Genomic DNA, 6,978 nt, shown 5'->3' with positions numbered 1-6,978 from the left:
TTACTTGCTTCCCAACTAGGAAAGAAAACACGAGTCGTCTAGGAAGACCCTCAAGGAACAGGAGACCCATCCCGACAGGGCTTAGGGCTGAGGGGCAGCTTTTAAGGACTCGATGGTGGATACTTGGATCCCAGGCTCTCTAGGCCAATTTGAAAGGAAAGGAAAAAAAAAAAAAAAAGAGGGGGCCGTCTTCGCGAAGGGATTCGAGACATTATTTTAAGCCTGGATCGGTGAGTTGGTCCATACTCTGGTCTACGGAATACAGAAGGAAGTAACTCGCTATTCTCCCTCAGAGTGTTATCTGAAAAAGAAAATAAAGACTTAAACCCAGTTGCCCTCCTTCGCGCAGCCTCCAGCTCCACCCTAGACTCGCACTTAGTAAGAGGATACTGTTATGACCTTGGAATACTGGAGGCTCAGCCCGGAGACCATCTTTCGCTAAAGGCTTGGAGCATCTGGGGCCAGTCGCAGTACTGCTCTACCCCCACCAGCTCCAGTTGCCCTCTAAAGAATATGCAAGTCTCCTAAGATCAGAAATAGACTGCATCCTAGAAACTTGCTTGGAAATCTCAGGAATGGGTTTGACTTGGAAATCCATATGGAAGCAGAGGATGGGTCCCCAGGTCCCAGAAGACTCAGCTCACCCCTGAGCTCTGGAGAGCATAGGTTTCGGTATAGGTAAAAGGAAGAGCCACAGAACCAGGCCAGACTCCACTGAAAGCCCCCATGTTTTTCGGTGCTCTCCGCCCTTACTGATGGAGAAGAAGACAGATAGTGACCCCAGATAGCAGGGACTGGAATTGCAGGCTTCCGTCTTCAACCAGAGAGGCTTGCTGAAGCACAATGCTTCCAGTTCTCTCCCCTGCCTTCAGGCCAGATGATCCACCTAATGTATCTCAGGAAGAACTCCCCTTCACATTAAGAAGGCTGCCCTCCACTCTCACCTGTCCACCTCTGGACAGTGCACTTGGCTGGCTGCATTTGGCTGAGAAGTGGAAGGATCTTGAGCTTCTCTGAAATATTGATTACTTCTTTTCAACCAGGCAACTATTGCCCCTTGGCAACTCACAGCAAATCTTCAATTTCATTCAAAATCCTCAAGACAAAGTGGAATCCTAGATTCTGGCTCACTAGAGAGGTGGAGCCCAATTTATTATTCTTCCAAGCTGCCTCCCCCCATACTCAGTCAGAAAGCATCTCTCTAATAAGAGCCTTATAGAACGTCAGCCCCTCACAGCTGTTCGGAACCTTACAACTGATAAATTATTTGATTCTCACAACAGCTCCATGTGGTTACAGAGTGATGGGAAACATTTCTTGATGCAGAGTAGGATGCCCTGTTCTGTTTCAGATAGGGCACCAGCTTCAGTGATATTGAATCAGACACTAGCTTTGGTGCCAGCTTTAGTGATTCCCGAAGGTGGAGTTTGGGTAGGGGAGTGTCAGACACACAAAGAAACCACTTTCTGGTAGTATAACTGAATAACAGAGGTTCAGTAAGTGTTGTAAGCAGGGCCCCAAAGGGACAAGAGTGCTACAGGTGGGAAATAGAATAGCTGGGGTAGGAAGCCGGCTTGAGGGGTCCACAATAATCCCATGGCAGTCTGGGGCTGCCACCTCTGCTGGTGGGCTGGGGAAGTTGGTGGGACTGAAGGGAATGAATCCTCTCCCTCAGGTCTGTAATTAGCCGTCTTCCTCCCTGCCTGCACCCTAGAGTTCACAACGGTGCAGGCAGTGTCTCTGCTTCCCCTAAAATCAGGGTTTTCCTCTGGTGGGTGTTCATTCCAAGGCTTTGGGATTTAGGGCACAGAAAGAAAGAAAACTTGAAAGGGGTGTTCTGAATTTTCAGCAGAGCCTGGGCTGTATTGAGTGATGTTGCACTTCCGGTAATGACCAGCAGGGGCCGCCAACAGCTATCCCGAATCTATGTTTCTACACCTACCCTTCCCATTCCTCGCAGGCACCCCCAGCAACTCCCCGGTCTTGTTACGGAAGCCTTCTCTATTGGCTATATCTCTCAGTAAAAAAAAAAAAGTTTGGAATCATCACCGTCTATATATTTATATTTATATATTACTATATTTATGCTATTGAAAACTAATACGTATATTAAATTTTTTTCACACACCCCATAAATTTAATGATTATTTTTTAAACTATAAATATAAGTTCCAATATTTTCTTACCACACCCTAAAGGATCATCTGGTGCATCCCTAGGATCACTCTCCACTTTGGAAACCACATTTGTAAAGAAAAAGCTGCCCCCCTACTCTCTCCAATCCCAGCCTCAACAGGGCATCCGGACCTGTAACTTTGCCTCCTGTCCAGGACCAAACCAAACCTTCTCTGGAAGACCAAGTGTCCTGGCGCCTTGTTCCCGTCACAACCTCAAGACCACATCAGGTTGCCTGTCTGGAGATCCAAAACCTCTCCCAAAGCAGCCTCCTTGCGTCCTTCCCCCATCCCACCCCTGGCCCCACACTCACACTTTGCCCTGCCTCCTTGCTTTACTCGGCCATAACCCCATGGGGTGGGATAGTTCTGTGCTGAAATCCTGGCTTGGCCACGTGGTGTGTGTGTCCTAGGCCAGTTACATAACCTCTCTGCACCTCAATTTCCTTGTCTGTACAATAGTGGTAGCAGCCTCCACCTCAAGAGAGGACAGATGTAGAGTGGCCACCACAGTGCCAGGCACACAGAAAGTGCCCCATCAGTGTGGTTCCTTCCTGGGGGTAGGTCTGAACAGGCTCTCGCTAGGTGCCAACTGGGCAGTGGGTGGTTACTCTCTGTCTCTGGCTGTGTGATGTGCCCATAACTGGCCTTAGGTCCTCCTGGGGAAGGCGGGGGTCCGCCCTAGGGCTTCTGGAGCCCCAGGTATCTGGCTGGGAGAGCATGTCCTCTTACCACTGCCCACACACCCATTAGTGGCATCTTGCCCAGCCATATCTATGCCACCCACCTCTCTTATCCTCTTCCTCCAGTGCCCAACAGAGGTGCCAAGGACCTTGCTGTGGGCACCATATCAGGGGGCCAGGAATAAGTACTAGCCCATTGCTAGACTGGAGATGAGCTCGCAAAAGGCAGTGCAGACCCTGGGAGTGGGAGGGAGGGAGTCCCATTAGCCACCCCAAAACCCAGTATTCATTACTGGAGACTCCCACCAGCCAACTGTGCCTTGGAGCGCCCCTGTAGACCCTGAACAGGGCAGGAGTGGGGGGTCAGAGTTGAGGGGGGGTGAGGGGAGGCTCTGGACAGTGGGAATAGATGCCCTGGGGACTGTGAGGCACTTGAGTTGTTATTTAGAGAGAGAAAAAAGAGAAGAGTGTCCTCAACTTGAGCTGGTGACCCAGAGGAGAGCGGCATGTGCACGCGCATGTGTACACACACACCCCTAAGCTGCCCTACCCCCGAACTTTGCCCTGGGCCAGGGGAGAACCTAAAGCAGGTGGGGAAGGGGCAGAGAACACTAGCTTGACTTCCTGTGTGACTTCGGGCAAGGCACTTGGCCTGAGCTGGGTTAGAGCTGCCTCACAGGCTCCATATAGACTGGAGGGGAGAACACACATAAAAATGCTTTGTGAACCATGGCAGGAGATGCCAGGTCGCTATGTCCCCTTCCTGTGAAAGTGGGGAGGCCCCAGTCCCTGATCCATTCTCTGCCCCTTCCTGCTATCCCATAATAGCTCTTCTCCCCCAGCCCTGCTTGGTGCCAACTGCTCAGCTCCAAGCCTCCCCCCAGGCTCCTCTCCTGCCCTCTGCATTGGGGTTACTCACCCTGGGCCCCTCTTCCCTCTGAGGTGCCTAGGGACAGAATGGGGGGTCCTCCTGCCCATCCCCAGGGCCTCTAGCAGCCCACCCTAAGGGGCTTGTGTGGGGAGCAGGTGGGGCCCAGGGAGGGAGAGATGTCCAAGCCATCTCTGGTTCGCTCCCACCACCACTGCCCTTTTCCAGGCCAGAGACACTGGGGGAGGGGCTGCCCTCCCACCCCCATCTGTACAAAGTGTGGGAAGGCTCACCAGCACCCAAAGCAGACTGGGAGTGTGCGGGTCCCAGGCAGCAGGCCTCGGGGTCTGTATTGGAGGTGCGGGGAGATGGGAGCATGGTCAGTGCTTACAGTGGGAGGATCGCGGGTGTCCCTCTTCTGGCCATCCCGGTCTCCCCACCAAAATCCAGCACCAGAGTGGGCAGAAGGAAGTGTCCAAGTGGCAGTGTTCCCCAAGTTGCTCCAACAAGCAGGGCCCTAAGTGTGCCTGAGGTGTGTGCAGGGATGTTTGTGGGTATGCATGAGTGTGTTCGTGATGCGTCTGTGTGTCTGTGTGCACATACGGGGGTAGCGGGATGCTGTGTCTATGCACATCACATCCGCACATACGGCCTGGACGGGCCTCTGTGTGTGTATGTGTTCTCCTGTGTGTGATGCTGGCTCCTGCCAGCATGGCAACAACTGACTCCTGCTTCCCCCACTGCAGTTACCGAAAATGACCCATTCTGGGTAAGAGTTAAAACCCAAAACAACTTTGTCCAGTGCTAAGTTCTCCCTCTTCAGTCCACTGCAGAATCTGTGAGCAGCCAGACCCGAGACCCCAGAGCAGTAAGTACCCGGCCTCAGGGTTCCAGGAGGGAGGTCCATCATGGAAGGTGAAATGAATCAGTGTAGTGGGTGGGGACAGGAGATGGAGAAAGAGTACTTCTGAGCACCTGAAAGTCTTTCTGAGCCCCTCCCTGCCTTGCCAGTATTAACCATCTCCTCTCCTGCCCACCACACACCGTCCTTCCTAGCATCTGCCGTCTCCCTCTCTTACTCACTGGGATCTTCATTCTTCTGAGGAGGGCTTAACCAGAGTGACTCAGCACCACCACGCCCCCATCCCTGAGTCCCTGCTATCACAAAGTCCATTGCCGTAATTCAAAGTCCCAAGTGGATTTTCTCCAAAGACTGTGACCTTGAGGCCTGAACTTCTCTTTGGAACTTCTCTTCTCCCCTATTTGGAATCTTCAACCCAAGGGTGTTCTTGGGACGTGAGCACTGATCAGCCAGCTGCACAGCCTGATTTGGCCTGAGTTCCTCTTGTAGTGGCCTCCCTGTTTCAACTCCCATCCTCTCCTTTCTTCTAACTTACTGGCACCGGCTCCTGGAGGGCTCCCCGTTCTCCCACTCATGCTTCCTTTCCTGCTCCCCACAGACCTAAATCCAATCCACCTGCTTCTGACCTCCTGGCCCTCTCAAGACCTTCCTTTTCTTGATTCCTTCTGCCTCCAGCCCTGCCCTAAGCCTGACTCATGGGAATGGCCCAGAGAATCTAATAGTGAAGTAGAATTTCAAAAAGACCCTTGTGGTCATGGTATATAGCTCCACGACAGGGATGTGCCAAAGGTTCCCTGGGACACTGTGGCTCACCCCCAGACCCAAAGCCCCCTGGTGTTCCAGCCAATGCTCTTCCCAGGTCCCCACGCTCAGTCACGACTGATGTGCAAAGCCTGCTTCCTCTGAGCTGTCATGGGCCCCTAGTGCCTGCCCCAGAGTCCTCCCCTCACCGCACAAATGTGCCCCAGCCTCCCATTCCCTCTGCCGGGCAGGCCCTATTCCATTCTTCCTGGGAGCAGCGGGGGAGATTGGGTCTCTTAGCGAGAAACGAGGGAGATCTTTTTTTTCCACTGAGTCTGGGGCATTGGCCTAGTCACGCTTCACCCACTGGTTAGATTTGCATTCTTTGATTTTCAGAAAGCTTATTCATAATTCAAAATTTTATCCTGCAGTTATGGGCCGAGCAGAGCCATCCTTCATAAGCTTGCTGCCAGGCACACACAGTTCCACTTCTTTGATCCTCACAAAAACTTGTTGAGGTGGGAAATACTACCACCCCATGTTACAGGAGATGATACTGAGCACCGAGAGATTAAGCAATTTGCCCAAAGGCATTACGCTGCTTAAGTGCTAGAGCTGGGAATTGACCCCAGGTCGTCTGGCTCAGGCTCCACTGTACAGGCCGAATCTCACTTTGTAGCTACTATTATTAGCTTAATTTTATAAATGAAGAGGAGTTCCATGACTCGTCCAGGATCACCCAGCAAGCAGGTGGCAGAGCCAGGCTTGGCAGGTTTGGTTAGGAAAGAGATTTGCTTAGTTGTCCATTAATTATTTTTCAATTTACAAAAATATGATAACTCACAAAAATAGATGAACTTAAATAACACTTCAATTCAACTTAGTTTAAGGCTATGCATATAACCATCAGCCTTCAAAAGAAATAGATACCTAGAAACCTTTGGTAATCTTTCTTGCTAATCCTTAGCTGTTATCCATCACAGCTTACTCTGATCTTGAATTTATCCAGACTTGATGAAAACACTTTTACTAATGCTCCCTAAATCTTTTATTAACTTGGCATCAGATACTGGACTTAAGAACAGCTTAGCAGCTCTCGAGAGCACCTGGGAGGAACACCGTAATGCAAGAACCTTCTGGCTTCCAGAGACTCCCTTCCTCCTCCTGGACAGAAAACTCAGTCATCTGGCCTCAGTTTTCTCATCTGTAAAATGGGAGGTTGGGTCACAGGGGTTAGTTAGCTAAATTCCCTTCAAATTCCATCAGTGTATGTATCTAAGCAGACAACTTTCCACTCTGCTCATAAAGGAGATAAACTTTTCCAAAAAGAACCTGAAAAGAAAATACACATATATATGGATATGGATAACTGAATCAATTTGCCGTACACCTGAAACTAACATTGTAAATCAACTACACTTTAATAAAAAAAATTTTTTTTTAGTCTTTCCAACAGGGATTTCCAAGAGGTAGCCTCTTGGTAAATATTTCTTGGAATATTAATTATTCCACTAAATAAATACCTATTCCCACTACTGTGAAGTTCTCTGAAGACGGTGAATATACCTTACTGACCGCTGTAACTCCGGCACCTGGAGCAGTGCCTGCCATCAACTGGGTACTCCGTTCACGGCACAGGCTCTTGGGGTG

The sequence above is a fragment of the Vicugna pacos genome, chromosome 16 (genome assembly GCF_048564905.1).
Source record: "Vicugna pacos chromosome 16, VicPac4, whole genome shotgun sequence".
NCBI classification, from domain to species: Eukaryota; Metazoa; Chordata; class Mammalia; order Artiodactyla; family Camelidae; genus Vicugna; species Vicugna pacos.
This window is presented reverse-complemented; position numbering follows the sequence as displayed.